Source organism: Manacus candei, unplaced genomic scaffold (genome assembly GCF_025592945.1).
Source record: "Manacus candei isolate 608988 ecotype Guabito, Panama unplaced genomic scaffold, ASM2559294v1 h1tg000088l, whole genome shotgun sequence".
NCBI classification, from domain to species: domain Eukaryota; kingdom Metazoa; phylum Chordata; class Aves; order Passeriformes; family Pipridae; genus Manacus; species Manacus candei.
Window position 1 is genome coordinate 5,108,044 of NW_026138136.1, and position 15,569 is coordinate 5,123,612.

Here is a 15,569-nt window from a genome sequence, read left to right on the forward strand (position 1 = left end):
ACAAGAGAAAAAAAATGAAAGGTTTCTTGTTCCTAAAGGTTATTCTGTAAGGAAATAAATCATATGAAGGTATGAAGTGTGCTCTCCTGTACTTTATGATTAAGTGCTTATAATATAGACAGTTTCTAAGCCTCAGCTTTTGCTAGGAAGTTCACATCAAAGGTGAGTTAAGTCTTTATTATAAAGACATGGTAAAATATATAAACCAGAACTGCTTTAAGTTAGGAGATCCTCTGGTTTCAGTAGGAAGACCTTTCTTTCTTTTTATCAACTCATTTTACAAGTGATGTCCCAAATTTATGCTAAGAACATTTCCATGAAGCTTTTGCTCTCTTCTTGGCAGAAGGCCTTAAAATTTGTGTCAAATAAATTAGAACTAATGTCTTTGGCTAAAAAGAGGAGCCTGTTAAAGGGCAGTAGTAATCAAGACAAGATAATAATTTATCTGTGATTTTGTGGGTATTAGTCTAATATCCTGTCTATTCACAGCATGTCAAAGATAAGAGCAGTCGCCGGTTTACTGTTTTTCTGCCCTCTCCTTCCTCCCTCCCTCTGTCCCTCAGGCCTGAGGAGATAAAAGATAAAAAACACATACTAGGCCAATTGCAATAATATTCCACTAAAAGGAATACACTGTTGCTATTATAAATTAATGCTTTAAAAGAAACTACTATTAGATAATTATCTGTCCCTCAGATAATTATGCACATGAGTAATTCTACCTCTCTGAAGACTTTATAGGATTTACTGGAAGTCCCTTGAGGTATCAACAGTCACATGTGAACCTGTTTACAGGATGTGACTGTAGTTCCAAGCGGCAGCCATGATACTGATTCCTAAAGAAAGTTTCAGGGTGGAAAATAACCAAAATATATATCTCATGGACATTTTTTTCCAATTCTTTTGTTCCTATAGGTATCAATTTAAAAATTAGAGTGTAAATCTCATACCTATGTCAGTTGCTACAGATACTGTTTAAAAACAAGGGGTCTCAAAGGTGTTGTTGAATTTCACTCTAGATGCTTACCAGTAGTTAGAGATTTAATCCTGTTGATTATGTCACCTTACTGCCTTTGAAGGCTCTCCTTTCTGATGGGGAACCATATCTAAAGGTCAAATAAATCAGATAATTGTCCATTCTGTATTTTTTATAGCCACTTTCCTGTCATGTAGTGATACAAAGTAGCCTTGAGAGTTGGCTCTAAGAGCATCCCCTGCTTGCAGAAACTTTAGGCTTGCACTAGGTAGTCAAGGGAAAGTGCTTTTCAGACTCATATTTTTTTACAACCTGCTTTTTGCACAAGCATGAATATTCTACCTTAACTATGTTAGGAGTTGAGGCTCGGTTCACCTCATAATTAATTAAGACAAAGTAATTTATTTAAGATTAAATTATTTTGTTATTGTGCACAGTGGCTAACCTTTCACATTTGACATATTGCATAGACATTTTATTTTATTCACAAATGTCTGTTTAAAGAAATGATTAGTTCTGTAATGTGTTCAGCAAGGCTTCTTTATAGCAAAGCCCTCCTGGGAGCTCTTATGCAAATAAAATCCATCTGGAGATTGAAAGTAATGCAGGTAAAATTATGAACAATATACTTAATTTTTAGGAGGATTTAAAGGGATATAAAGACACACTTCACTAGAAAATCCAAATTACAAGCACATGTCCTAGTCACTGTTTTTCAGAAGTGCTCCTTCATACAGCATCAGTTGTCCTCCCCAAACTATTGAAATCTGTGTCGTGTCAAATATGCATATGATTTATGTATTTACTATTTTTTACAGTTTAGTGACTGGCTTGTATTGGGAAGAAAAAGCTGCTCACAATTTGTAAAATTTTCAGTGCTGCCAGTAGTTCATTAGATTATGTATTCTAGCAGGAGTCTTTTACAGCTATTAGGAAATTATTTTATTTAGTTTCTTTTATTTCAAAATTAAAAATGGCCCATGAGTGGATGTTATCAGGACATATATGATAGAAATTAATTAAAAGTTTGTAGCAATTGTTTTCTGTAGCTATGGGAGGGCAAAATAGCATAAAAGGAATGTCTTAGATGTCTCTACTTTAAAAGTATATATGCTACGGAAATTTCGAGTCACAGAGTGTCACAGTATGGCTATTTTGTAAAATTTAGAAACCTTTACTTCCATGAACCAAAAATATGACTACGAAATCCTGTAATTTCAAATGTGTGTAATCTATAGAATCTAATCCTGCTTTACCACTCCCTCAGAGGTAAACCCAGAAAGGTACAGGGCTTTTTTTTTTCCTTTTTTTTTTTTTCTTTTTCTTTTTCTTTTTTCTTTTTTCTTTTTTCTTTTTTTCTTTTTCTTTTTTTTCTTCTTTTTTTTTCTTCTTTTTTTTTCCATCCAAAGAAAAGAAAGTAGAGAGAAGGGAAAGAATAAGAAAGGAAAGGAAGTAAAAGCCTGCTGATATTTGGGGGAGGGAGATGTGTGAATCCACTATTAAAGTACTCTTTTGGGACACATTTTCACTTTTGTATGACACACTTCATTCATCATTAGCACTGGCAAAAATTTAATGGGGATAATTTTGAAAAGTTTGATGCATTTCTAAAGGTAATTGCATAACAAGGGGAACAGCAGTGACTTTCTTTTGTGTTTGGGAAGGTTAACTGAGTTTCCTGGGTTTCATCTGAAGAATGAAAAACTGTAACTGAACAATCTGAAACAATCTTTGTTCTTTTGTTTGCTTCAAGTCACAGGAAGAGAAAATTTTGGCATCAAGAAGCATCATTAGTAATATAAATATTTTATCAACATGAAACTACATTGTCCAACTAGTGTTCCACTTAGAGTTTTGAAAGACATTTACTTTTATCTTCATAGGCTAAAAATTGCTTCTTTTCCAACCAGATCAACCTCAATAGTTTCTTTATTTGTTTAATGTAAGGAAAAAAATTTACATTTCAGGTTAAAAATCATGCTCCTCAGTACAAGAGAGGTATGGGATTGTGCCCTTCGGACTTCTGAATGAAGCTGGGATCTGTGCAGATTGTTGAAAAGGCAAGATGCATAGCAGGACTGTCAGCAATCAAAACAAGTCAAAATCAAAACTAGTGGATAAAAGACATATCCAATCACTGTTGTCAGAGAGAGGCACACTATTCTTGCAGTTTCTTGCAGGAAAAATGCTGTAGAAGGAAAAACAATTGTAGTCAGCTTGTGTCATCAGAAAGTGGGGCTGCAGTCATAGGATTTTAGCCTTAAAAGCTTTTAAATTCAATCAGATCTCTCAAATCTTGGGGTATATCGAAGATTCACAATGTACAATTTCCTTCTGTAAGGAGGCAAACCCCTTCTTCTCATCAGGAGTAAATTCAGTGGGAAGTCTAAGAGAAAGAATCTTCTAGGAATTTGTCTTTAAAAAGCCATTTTCAAATAAAACCCCCTAAGATTCTTGAATTCTAAGGTGAACCATCCTAAAGAACAAAATGCTAAAATTAAGGTTATCTGTGAGGCCTTTGTGCATTTGCTTCACAGCACAGGTCTCATCTGAGACCATGGAATATCACCTAAGGTTTCCCTCCTATGAAAGATGTGCCAGCTGATAATATAATACTTTCTTGCTTTCTTTTTAATTGTAATTCAGCAGTGTGTTGGCCTGTAGTTGCTGCCTATCCTTAATGTTTATCTGTAATATACCCTGAACTTTGATTAATCTTTTAAAAATTCTTCCACATCAAACTACTACCTTTTTTTAATTTGTTTGGTTTGGTTTGGTTTTTTGTTGTGTGTTTTTTTCTTTTTTCTTCTTCTTTTTTTTTTTTTTTTAATTACTGCTGCTTGCAATGTGATTCAGAGACTGCAGTTGTTTCTGACAGTTCCTGGGAAGCTGAGCCAGGTGTCATGTTTGTTTTCTATTTGTAATATATTTTTCTGTTTTATTTCTCTGGGTTATGGATTATTCTGTAAGTTTGTGTGCATGTGTATCTCTACGTATGTATATATATGTGCATGTGTGCATATCAATGTGTCCATGTATAACATTTCTCTTATAAATCTGTATAGATATTACACCTATAATATATATGTTTTCTTCTTTCCTCCTAATCTTACCACAGTCTTTTATATTGAATGTGCTAGAGTCTGGAGGAAAAAGTGAGAAAAAAAGCAAAAAAAAAAGAAATATATGTTTTTCAGTGGCTTGTACTGCACACAAAATATTTTGGAAGGTCCTAAATAGAAACAGTTTTGCTGCATGTAAATTAAACTGGCAGGGTATCTCTAATGGACTTCACAAACCTTGCTAGACCACTTTAATCTGGAATTCAGGCCTGCCTTGGTTTCCGCTGCAGTCCAGTGCAGTCCTTCCTAAGCTGCTTGTTTTCTAAGTTTAGCAAACAGTCTTGTTCAAAATGTACTGCAGACCTGCAGCCTGACATTATGGAGGTCTCTCTTCCCATTTTTCAGTTTTCAACCTTTAATGTTTTTTTCTTTGTCATATTGTCCAAGAAAGTTTATTATCACTTGAAAATCAGAAAGCATGCTTTAAACTCTAATTGTGCTTAAAAATGGCAGGTCTGTTCAAACTTTTTGTTTGTTTGTTTTTAAAGTGGTAATTTCAGACTTAAGTAGAGACCAGGAAGCATCCTTCTCAAGCAAATACTGCCATTTGCACTGCAACACTACCAAGCATATATGGCAAGAAATTCTCATGGGAGGGTGGAGGGAAGGCAAAAAATTACTATTTTACCTGCTTACCTGATGGCTGCTAGAACAAAAATAATCAATTTTGTTATTAATTATAAACAGGAAGATGGTTGTTTATTTACTTAAGAGGCTTCCCAGTAATTAGATGTGTAATTGCCCAACTGTAGATTTACTGGCAGAAGTCAGTCTCATATTAGTAGTGAGTAATTTTTTTGTTTGTTTGTTTCCCTTGAGAACATATTCCAGAGTAGAAAAATGACCAGCAGAATTGGAATTGGCTTACAGCTTTTCTTGACATTTCACAGATAGTCCAAAGAACAACTGGATATGGTGAATAAGTTCTATTTCCTTCAGAAAAACTAGTTTCTTCTGTCCAGGTAAAAAGTATGTTTGTTTAGCAGTGAAAGAAGCCTGCACTGCCTGTGCTATGCGCAGGCTGTCAATAAATAAAGAAGTTCAATTTCCAGGGCTGTCAATAAATATATTATGTATGAGGTTTTTCATTATGTTCAGATGCAACTTGAGGTATTGTCTCTGCCTTCTTGGAACTAAAGCTATTTTTCTCAACTAAAATGGGATTCCCTTAACACATATTTGCAAATACATTGTTAATAAGCCAACGAATTGCATTTAAAGATGGCAAACAGGTTATTTTTCTTTTCTCTTGATTCCTTCTGTGTGCTTTGAGTTAACTGAAAGGTGATCTTAAACTTAGTTTTATGCTGACTTCATATACTGAGAAATGCAACGTTTATAGATAAACACTCTCACTTTTAATGAAAATTATTAGCTATTAACATTTTGCTTGGAGGCATAAGCCATAGACCAAACTCCATTCAAATCCATTAAATATGCTTGAGACCCAGCTGTCAATAGGCACCATGAAGTAAATTTAATTTTCAGAGTCAATACAGAGCACAGCTGCATTAAGCATAGGATAATTCTGGCACATTATTAATTTGAATGGCCATGTAAGGCATTGTCTAGACAAGATATAAGCCCAAGTTTTCATAGGCAGTCTGTACATAAAATGAAGTATGTCAAGGTTGTAAAGAATACTAATAACACAGATCTGGCCTATTAACCAATATTGATTGCTCTTACTGCGACACAGTTCAGTAACTTTAGCAGTGAAATAGTAAGATGTTCAGCACTGCTGCTTCTTTTTGAAAAGCAACACTAAGCATGGACTTTTTCAGATGAGGCTTGAATGCATGAGATCTCAAATGTTTACTAGCATTATGCATGATTTCTAGTAATCTATTTCTGTTTAAAAATAGGAGATTCATCAAAACCAGCAATTAGTCTTGCTGGTAATATGAGGCATTTTTATTTCAAATGCTGTCAATATTTGATTTTTTTCATAATGATTGTAGCCATGCTCTGCATAAATAATGTCTGTTTTAGAAGGTTAAGCAAATTTATGCTTTATAATTTTACTATTTATATAGTTGTACAGAGTCTGTGTAACATTTCCAAGAAAAAGAAATAAGAAAGGAAAATTAATCTCTTGAAAACTGTACAACTCTGTAGTAAAATTTTTTCAAATTATTTCTGTGGTCCTGTATGAATTCTGAGTAGTGAGAATGACTGAGTAGTTTGGTGCTTGACCCATTCTGACAAACAGACTGGAAGTTCTTCTAAAACATCAGTGAAGTAAGTGTGCTTCACTTTCAGATGATAACAATATCTGGTCTGCATTTTGTGCATTCATTCAGATGCTGAGCCTGGAGGCTTGGATTCATTCCTGCCAGCCCTGTCTATGTCCGCATTAACAAGTAACAGAGGAATAGAGGTGGATCTGCAGAGCACAGTAGTTGGTGCTGAGGACCAATATCCTCATTGTACATATTTCCAGTGTGTTTTAATTTGCACTAGGACTGGTGTGCTCCTGGTGGACTCAATGCTCTGTTGCTACTGTAATACTTTATAAGTGCACTCCCACGGGTGCATCTTAGAGTTTTGTATCAACCAGGTCGTTTGTCCTAGTGTGACCTAAAGCACAGGAATGGAGAGAACTCCGGGAGATAAATTTCAGGAGCTGAACTAAACCCTTCACGTGCATAAAGCTTTTGGGTTCTTATTTGAGGTGACTAAGGAACACAGAATAATTCATAGGTTAATTTAGATTAGAAGAGACATCAAGAAGTCCTCTAGACAAACTTTTTAAGCTAGCAACTAGTCCCACTGCACTGGAGAGGAATAATCACCTTCACAGGTCAAGTTAACACATGCTACTATTTGAAACACTGCTAACGTGTTTTTTTCTTTAACAATTGATAGAAGACAGGAATAACACAGTTCAGCAATTAAAGTTAGTTGGGATAAATGATTAGTATTTAATGCATAAAAAAATACCTAGTTATCCAATTCTATCACAATAGAATAATTCACTCTTTCTGAGATTAATGGGACATTTTATTACCTAAATATAAGTACGACTAACACTCCTGGTTTTACCTTAGTTAGTGTGACACCAGAAAGTATTCTTTATAAAATTACGATTTTATGCCTGTTCATACTTTTATAAATAAGTATGCTGTTTATTTAGGATGAAATGTACTGCAAAAGTGAATCCTGAAAGTTAATTTTGAAAGTAGTAAATTATTTCCTTGCTCTTGCTTAAAATTTATGTTTCAGAGAAATCTAGTGTTCCCTTATTTCTTTATTATATAACATTTAGTTAGTTTGTCTGGAATTAAGGCTGATTATTAAATTACATGTTAATCGTTAACTAGATTCTTAGTCTTCTGCTTTTCAAACAACCTTTTGTAGAATTCTTAGTCTTTTCTCATTGCCAAATACTAGCATTTAGAATTCATGAGACTGAAGTAAAAAAAAAAAAGAATTCTAAGGAATGAAAAATAATTTCAACATGTAAAACTATTTTTGCCTCTTTTTTTGTTTGTTTGTTTGTTTGTTTTGTGGGGTTTTTTTTAATTGGTTCTCAGGAAAAAGTCCAACTCCAGGAATACAAACTCTGAAAGGGACAATAAATACTTCAACATTTGCAACAAAACCATGAGAACCGACATGACCTAAGATTTTTACTCTTCTATGGACAATTTTCCTTGAGGAATCTTACTGCTAGTTGATGTTTCCTTGGGACATGAAATAAATTCTTGGTCCCACTGAAGTTTACTCAATCAAATGCACTGTTGCAGTCTGCCACTCCTAAAATTGCACCTCTTTTACATCTCTTTTTATCATATGGAACTATCAAATCACAGAATATTTATTTTGTTTCCTTTTTGTTGCCTTTTTGTATGCCTTAGGTCTGCAGTTAAATAATATTTGTTATCAGAATAAATATAATTTCTGTTTTGATTCCTGTATGTATATATTTTCCCCTCTTGGTTTTTTCTTTAGAACATCTGTATCAGGTTAAATATGATTGCATTCTTTTTCATAAATAAGTTCAAATTGTATGTGGGATATTATAAAATAATAAGTATTTCCTGATTTTCAGATTGCTTTGTTGGCATAATACAAACATTTTATAATACAAAGTTTTTACTTATCTCTTTTGACTTCTATAAAAATAACCACTGGTTTCTAGCCTGACTGGTTATTGATTGCATGAGTAGTTCATGGTATCTAAAATTTTCCTACCATCTATTACAGCAATAAAGGATGAAATTATAATTTTTCCAAAAATCTCTCCTTTATGATTTTCCAGTTGCATTTTCATAGTTAAGTGTAGCTCTTGATTTCTACATATAGTTTATTTCTGCTAAGTGTTTCAAGTTTTCTTTTTTTTTTATATATGCCTGGGTCACCATGGTTTGGGCTTCTTTATCCCACTGTTATCCAGCAAAGAGTTTTGGAGACCAGCACAGAGTCACTCATTTCCAGTTTTGTGAGAGAGAAATCTTTGTAGAATTTCAAATGGAATGCTCAAATTTTAATACCTGCACTTCTTCTGCGTGGCCCTTCTCAAAACAAGGAGGAATCTTCTGCATATGTAGGAACTTCCCTCTTTCTTTTCAGTGGTGCGTGACCTGCAACCTTAGGTCTGAATACACATGAATATTGAGAGTGATTTTCATGTGAACCTGGACATTTTGGGTAATGACAGAGACAGTTACCAAGCATTTTTCTTACACACATTGAACACCCTTTTAAAAAGAAAGTGGAGGCTTTGTACTGTTCTTACACAGTGATGGGAAGTGTCACACTCACGTGGCCAATAGCTAAAGAATCAGAAGTCCCCTTGAGCAGAGAAAGAATCAGAAACAGAAGAATGCAAATATTTGTTAACTCAATATGAGTAGCTTTCAATATGTAGTGTGCTTCTGAAAATATTGAACTCTATAAATCAATTTACAGCAGGGCTCATCAAAAAGATGCAAATGAGATACAAATCCAAAAGTTATATTTCTCTTTGAAACACACTGAAATCACTGAGATGAATGTTCTCCTTGCATTTATTTCCAGCTACCAAATGGTCTTGATGTCTGAGCCACTGCCTGTAATTTAAAACTGCAAAGGAGAAACTTGCTAAAATAAAACTGCATTAGTCTGCTAACACAGTGCTACACCAGTATTAACACTGAACATAACCAATAAAATTTGCCATATACCAATATTATGTTTGTATTCAACTATTAAGAACAGAAACATGCTTTTTAAAGCAAATCCGACTTGTGGATCTTTCAAAGAAGACTCTTAGTTTTTATCAGAGTAGAAAAAAATTCTGACTGATTTATACAAAGGCAGCTGAAATGTTAAGGAAGTTTAAAAAGATGGCTACTAAGAAAAGAAAACACAATCTATTACCGTTTTGGAAAGAGTGATTTGAAGTGTCCTCTTCCTGAAAAAGAAAAATAACAAAATAATCTCAAAATTGAGCAGATCAGTTAATATGTTTTTATCAATGCCTTATCTCATGGATGTTCTCTGTGCACAGTGATGGGGTATTATGACAGTATGGTATCTTGTAATGGACTTACATTGCTCACATTTGAGACAGAAAAGCAGCAAAAACTTGTAGGCTGACTTTTAAAAAAATTTTAGACTTGTTCCAATAGCTTTTTTGTATTTCTGGATCTGGGAAAAGCTCAACTGTGCCTTGGACATGAATTTCATCCCTCTCCTTCCAGGCTTTGGTTTCTTCTCTCAGTAAAAACCCTAGATGCATAAACCAGCAGAAACAACAGCACACCCCAGGCACCTCTCTCCTCAAGAGGAGAGTAGGAGCAGAGAGTGCCCTGTTGTGTGTTGCCAACCTTTTACACCCATTGCTGCTTCTATTACAATGGAGCCCCCAGAGTCCTTACAAAATGTTAATTTTCCTTTCATGACAGTCAGGCACAAAGTACAGGAGGTAGAAGTGAAGAATAAACAACAAAGAATAAGACACTAGCAATTAGTTCGGGTATTTTTCACTCCCATTAAATATTTCAGAAGGTGACCCATGCTGAGAAATTGTCAGCACTTCACCGCTGCAATTATGGCTCCAGTGGAAATCTTAGTGAAGCTAATGAGTGCTTTCATGTACAGAAGGCCCGTTGGATTAGTATCATTACTCACTGTACAGCCTGGGAGAGTGGCTGCAGCCAAGACAGGCGCCCTACCGGGCTATGGGCTACACCAGCACATCACAAAACACAGGTATAACCCCCGCCACAAGTTTCTTCCAATCTAGCTGTAGGCAAAGGAAAGGAGAAAGGAAGCACCTCAGCTCCTTTTAGCTGCAGGCCAGAGCTCAGAAACAGTGAAATAATCATCTGAAGGTCATACAGAAAGTCTGTGGTAGAGCAAAAAAGTGAATGCAGAGTTTCCCAGGTGAAATCCAGCCATTTCAGCATCAGACTGTTGTTTTCTCCTAATCATTCACATGAGCAAACAAAGAACGTTTTTTGAGCAATTTTGTACAGGGATTGAGGCTGCCCAGCTGCTATTCTTTCACGCAATGCCGTGACACATATCTCTTTCACTATAGTTTTCTTTAGCAGACTGTAAGTTACTGACTATATGCAGGTAGCAATAATAAATGATATAATTAGCTAGATAATTCTGTTTTTCTTCAGTAAAAGCTTAATGGTTTGTATAAGAAAGCAGTAGATTCCTTTCAACTGTTGTTGTTCTTTGCATATGCTGAAACCACAAAGAACATTGATTATTTTAACTATGCTCAATTTGCCTTTGAAATCAACATTCTAAAAAGCAAAAGAGCTTAAACAAACATGAAAGTAATCTAATACTGACATAAACATGAAAGATAATAAGATTAATATGAATTGATCTAAATATTACTTAAAATAATTAGTAATTATTTTCTCATGGTATGCCATTTAAGTTAAACTGCTTCTTAATTTTACTTAGAAAAACAAGCAGAGCATTACTTCCCAGAATTTTAGTTGTTTTTGTTTATGACATTCAGTAAAACAATGGGCAAATATGCCTTTCTTTTTATTGTTTTACATTTTACATACAGTTTGTAACCAACTAGTCCAGTTTTGTAACAGCCAATTTTGTAAGGGCAGGATTGTTGCCATTTTAATGCTGTATAGTTTTATTACTTTAAACCATGAACCAATTGGGTATATTTTTTCTTTCTTGGCACCTTTTCTACTACTTAACTTTATGAAAAGCAGTAACATGAAGGAAACAAGTCATACTAATAACCCTTACAGCCACCAAACAAAAATGGCCTGCATAGAAAAAAATACCAGTTAAATTTCAGTGCCATTTGTCAAATTAGCTGTGGGGGCCAACCCCCAAATTAACCCAGTTTGGCATTGCTTTCACTACCTCAATCCCAAAGGATTTATTGGAAGTTTTGGTCTTGTAAGAAACATAACATTTGTTTTTCTTCCAAAGGATTACCTGAGTTATCTGAATATAACTAAATTTTGGAAAATAGGATGAAAAGCTGAGATCAACAGGTTTTCTCTCAAGATTTAAAAATCTACCTGCCTTTAAATAGTCTGGCAATCGTTTTCTTTTGTGATTTAAGAAGTACTTTCCTTGACTGAAAGGAAACAAAAAATATAATTTGGATAAACTATTTTTGATTAATTAGTGAAATATTTTAAACATTAAAGTGAATTTAAAAATAAATCCAAACAGGAAAGATATCTGGTTAGTTTGGTAGAAATATGAGGATTTCCATTGTGTTTCCTGTTCAGCTCTTCCATCTGGATTTATGAAGTTATCCTCTGCATGCCAAATGTAAGTCAAAATATGAATGAACTTTTTGTTCTTAAAGAATGCAATTTGTACATATTTATCAAGGTGTTTCATTAAATATAATTATAGTTTCTCTATAACTGTATTTGGAAGTCAGGTAGGAAAGGCTTGGAGAGAGATTTCAATAATTGCTCGCAAAGCACAAAGACCAGAAACACTAACAGTTTAGAAGAGGAAAGCTTTTGGACTTGAGTGTGAAAAGAAAGGACTTTGACACTTGGCAGCTGCTGTGTGGAAGAAAGAATAATTGCTTCCTGACCCACTCTTTCCCTGAACTTGTCATTTGACTCAAGATGTTGGAACCCTCACAACGGACATTTGACTTTCCTAGAGCAAGCAAAGGCAAAGGCTCTTAGGCCTACTGAAACCTAAGAATAGCTTTATACCAAGATGACTTTCAAGGCAGCATTATCACAAAGGGAGCCCTATGAAAATGGTCCTTAATGGCATGGAACGATTGTGGTAAGGAAAACAGAGGAGAAGACAGGGCCAGAAGTGTACACTGGAAAGGAAAGGGGAAAAAAATAACTCTATGTTGCCATGGGGGAATACAGAAAAAACTGTCTACTTCTTTAGGAAACTCAAATATAACATTCAGATTCCCATTCTCCTGTCTTCTTTCCTCCATGCTACCTCACCACCACCTTCCTTTATGTTGTAGGTATCTGCACTTTTTACATGCCTACTTCCACCAGAGAAATGGCCCAGATCCCAGAATATCACAGAAAGGGCTGTCAGTGTCTTGCTAGACCTGAGCTACAATGCTAGTCTCAAACTCAAGACCTCATGGGTTTAAAAAGCAAGGGGTGCTCATCTCACTTACAAGGTCAAAACTTAGCCAGTGGTCAGGAGGAGAATTTCTGCCTCACACCATGAAGATGAGCTTTTTACTGCCTAGAAGCACTCACCTTTCAAGTGAATCCCAATTGTCTCCGAACACAAATCTCCCCCAAAGGTGACTTAATCCATGGGCTAGTGAATAGGTACCTCTTAATCTCTCCGGTTGGAAGTGCTCCACTTCCAGTATATAATTAACATTCATCGCTGCAGGGACTGTGACTGGATTCTCCCACATTCCAAGGGAGTACCCTGACCACTGGACTGTAGGATTTATTTGTAATTTTCCCCTCTTTCTTCTAGCCCAGTTAATATTTCATTATTTTTATACACAGGCATACAGACAAACACAGAGAGTCATACACTCACACATCTATAAAATAGTATCTCTAATAATAGTCTTAGCAATACATGCCTGTTTTCTACAGCTGGAGAACAGAAAAAAGTATTATAGATGCCTGGCACAGGTGTACTGTGTTCGTTCAAAAAAAAAAAAAACCAACACAACAACCAAAACAACACAAAACCTCTCAAATGGAGAAATGAATAATTTTTATGTTAGGAAGCAAATTTTTTACCTATTAACATAACCACCTCACAAAGTGGCTGAAACACATCTTTAGCCTGTTGCAATGACTCCCAGTATGTGTATATTGAAGCCATGTAAAAATTCTAAACCACAAGTAACTCCCTGGGTTTCAGTTTTCGTTATAAGCTCAACACTCAGTTCAGGTTCACTGAAAGGACATTACAAGCCTGGAAAGTCCACAAATGATGTAATGCAGACCTCTCATGCAGCCTACTGTGTTGCACAACACAGCATGTTGACAGATAGCATTTGCTCCTCATTCAGGGGTTACTATCACTGTAGCACTCCAAAGATGCAGAACTGTTTCATGTAAACATCACTAAATGAAGAGCCCCTTTATGTTGACGAAATGCAGGGAAAGATAGGGAGGCAAGAAAGTTATTATTTTAAAGAGCTTGAAAATAGGTCAGAGGAATGATGCTTAGGCGGCAAACTCCAGAAAGAGCAAGTTGGGCATGGTGAGATTTATGGTACCCTGTGAGATTTTAATTCTGCTCCTGTGTGCATCCAGCCTATACTCTGTAAGAAGCAGTCTCGTGAAAAATACCCTGCCACTATATAATTAAGGTCTGCATCATAGTACAGATTCACAAAGGATCAAATAAAATTTTTGAGACATTTTTTGTGTTCTTCCATCTCAGATGGAGTGTGGAGCCCTGTGAACATTTTAAGCTAAATTTCTCTACATATGAGGACTTAAGTTTTTAAAAAAGAAGTAAAAATCAGCAGTTTATTTTAACAGTAATCTCCACGTAGAACAAGCAGAGCTAATTGCTACATTTTGTACATTAAAAAATTATTTTTAACTACTCAAGCTAAACATAGAATCACTGTGAACAAACACATAAAGTGGTTGCTACCTCAAGGCAATCTTGCCCTACACCAGCTTTTAGAAATATGGGCAATCTAATTGGTGTCAGAACACACCAGCTGATCTAGTGGCATACAACTAGAGTTTTCCTGAGGAATCAAAACGTAAAAACCAAAATAATAATTTGCAAGAGTTTGTAACTGAGTTGTTCATGGGTGGACTATGAGGAAAAAAAGAAATCTACTTCTTCAGCCTATAGGCTGAGTTGATTGCTTTTTTTTTATCTTTTGAGATTTGTCTGGGAGGAGAATGTTGCTTTACCTTAGAGAAACTATATTCAGTGAGTTGTCATAAATACTACAAACTTCACCCAGTCTTTCTCAGAAATTTTATTCTCTCTATGGAATAGTCCTCAGCCACATAGGAAGTACTCACTCAACAAGATGAGAACTGAGACAGTGAGAAAGGAGATTCCTTCACAAATACCACAGAGAGACAATGTGCAGCCCTGTAATGACTGTATTTTGCTAGTCCAGCTTGCGTCCCCCTGCACAGGAAAGGGAATATATGTTGTATCGCTGAGGTGGCAGAGTCCTCAGTTCTACCCTATATCTTGGCTTTGTAGCAACTACTTAAGAGCTTGCCTGAGTTGGACACACCAGAGCACACAAGGAACGCTCCCCTTCCACAGCCTCTTAATCCAGTCTGTTTCTTTAGTCAGAGAACAGAAGGGTAGATTTGTCACTAAAGGAGGTACAGTTTGCCTTCAATCATCTCAGAAGAGAACTATCTTTGAAGCTTCTGTTTCTTTATGCCCCTGGCAGAAAATAGTGGATAAATTTAATCTAAGAAATGAATTCCTGCTTATAACTGTTATTTGATAAATCTTATTATTCTGATTATTCAACAGAAACCACTCCTGCATGGTAGTTATTATTCTCACGCAGTTCTAATCCATACCATGTAGCTTTTGTACACAGATTAGTATTTTATTATATCTAAACTAAATATTGTTTGTATAATCTAACCAGACATTTTGCAAATAAATACATTCTGACCAGAGTTACACTATCTGAACAGTAATGTAAAGGTTTGAATACTTAAAGAATAAAACAGTTTCTTACTCGAAATTTCTGTTGCATTAAATTAAACATCCAGCTGGCACCTTTATTTGTATCTCATTTCCTTCCTGTAAAATATTTTGTGAAGATGCATGAGATAAAATAACATTAGAAGATGGGTGTTTATAATTCAAAAACTGTCCTGCTAGTGCTGAAAATATTGACATTTCTTCCTGAGGTTCTGACAGAAAACACAATACACTGTCTTATGTCAATGGAATAATCAGAGATTATAGTAATTCCTGCAAGGCTTTCATATGTGGCACACTCTGAGAAAATTTCAAAAGATGAGATTTGCATAAAGGTGGGTGTCAGGAAGTACCAGGTGCCTCTT

General features: G+C 35.3%; 1 long non-coding RNA gene across 2 annotated transcripts; it reads right to left on the bottom strand.

The window, feature by feature from the left end:
- Positions 1-1,167: 1,167 nt before the first annotated feature.
- LOC127482485 (uncharacterized) lies at positions 1,168-13,071 on the bottom strand. 2 transcript variants are annotated; one of them, XR_007908624.1, is made up of 4 exons: positions 12,786-13,071; positions 9,463-9,496; positions 8,595-8,698; positions 1,168-3,164 (listed from the first exon to the last, which is right to left on the bottom strand). It is a non-coding gene; the product is annotated as an uncharacterized LOC127482485 (long non-coding RNA). The 2 variants fall into 2 exon arrangements; XR_007908623.1 differs by lacking the exon at positions 8,595-8,698.
- Between the last annotated feature and the right edge of the window lie 2,498 nt (positions 13,072-15,569).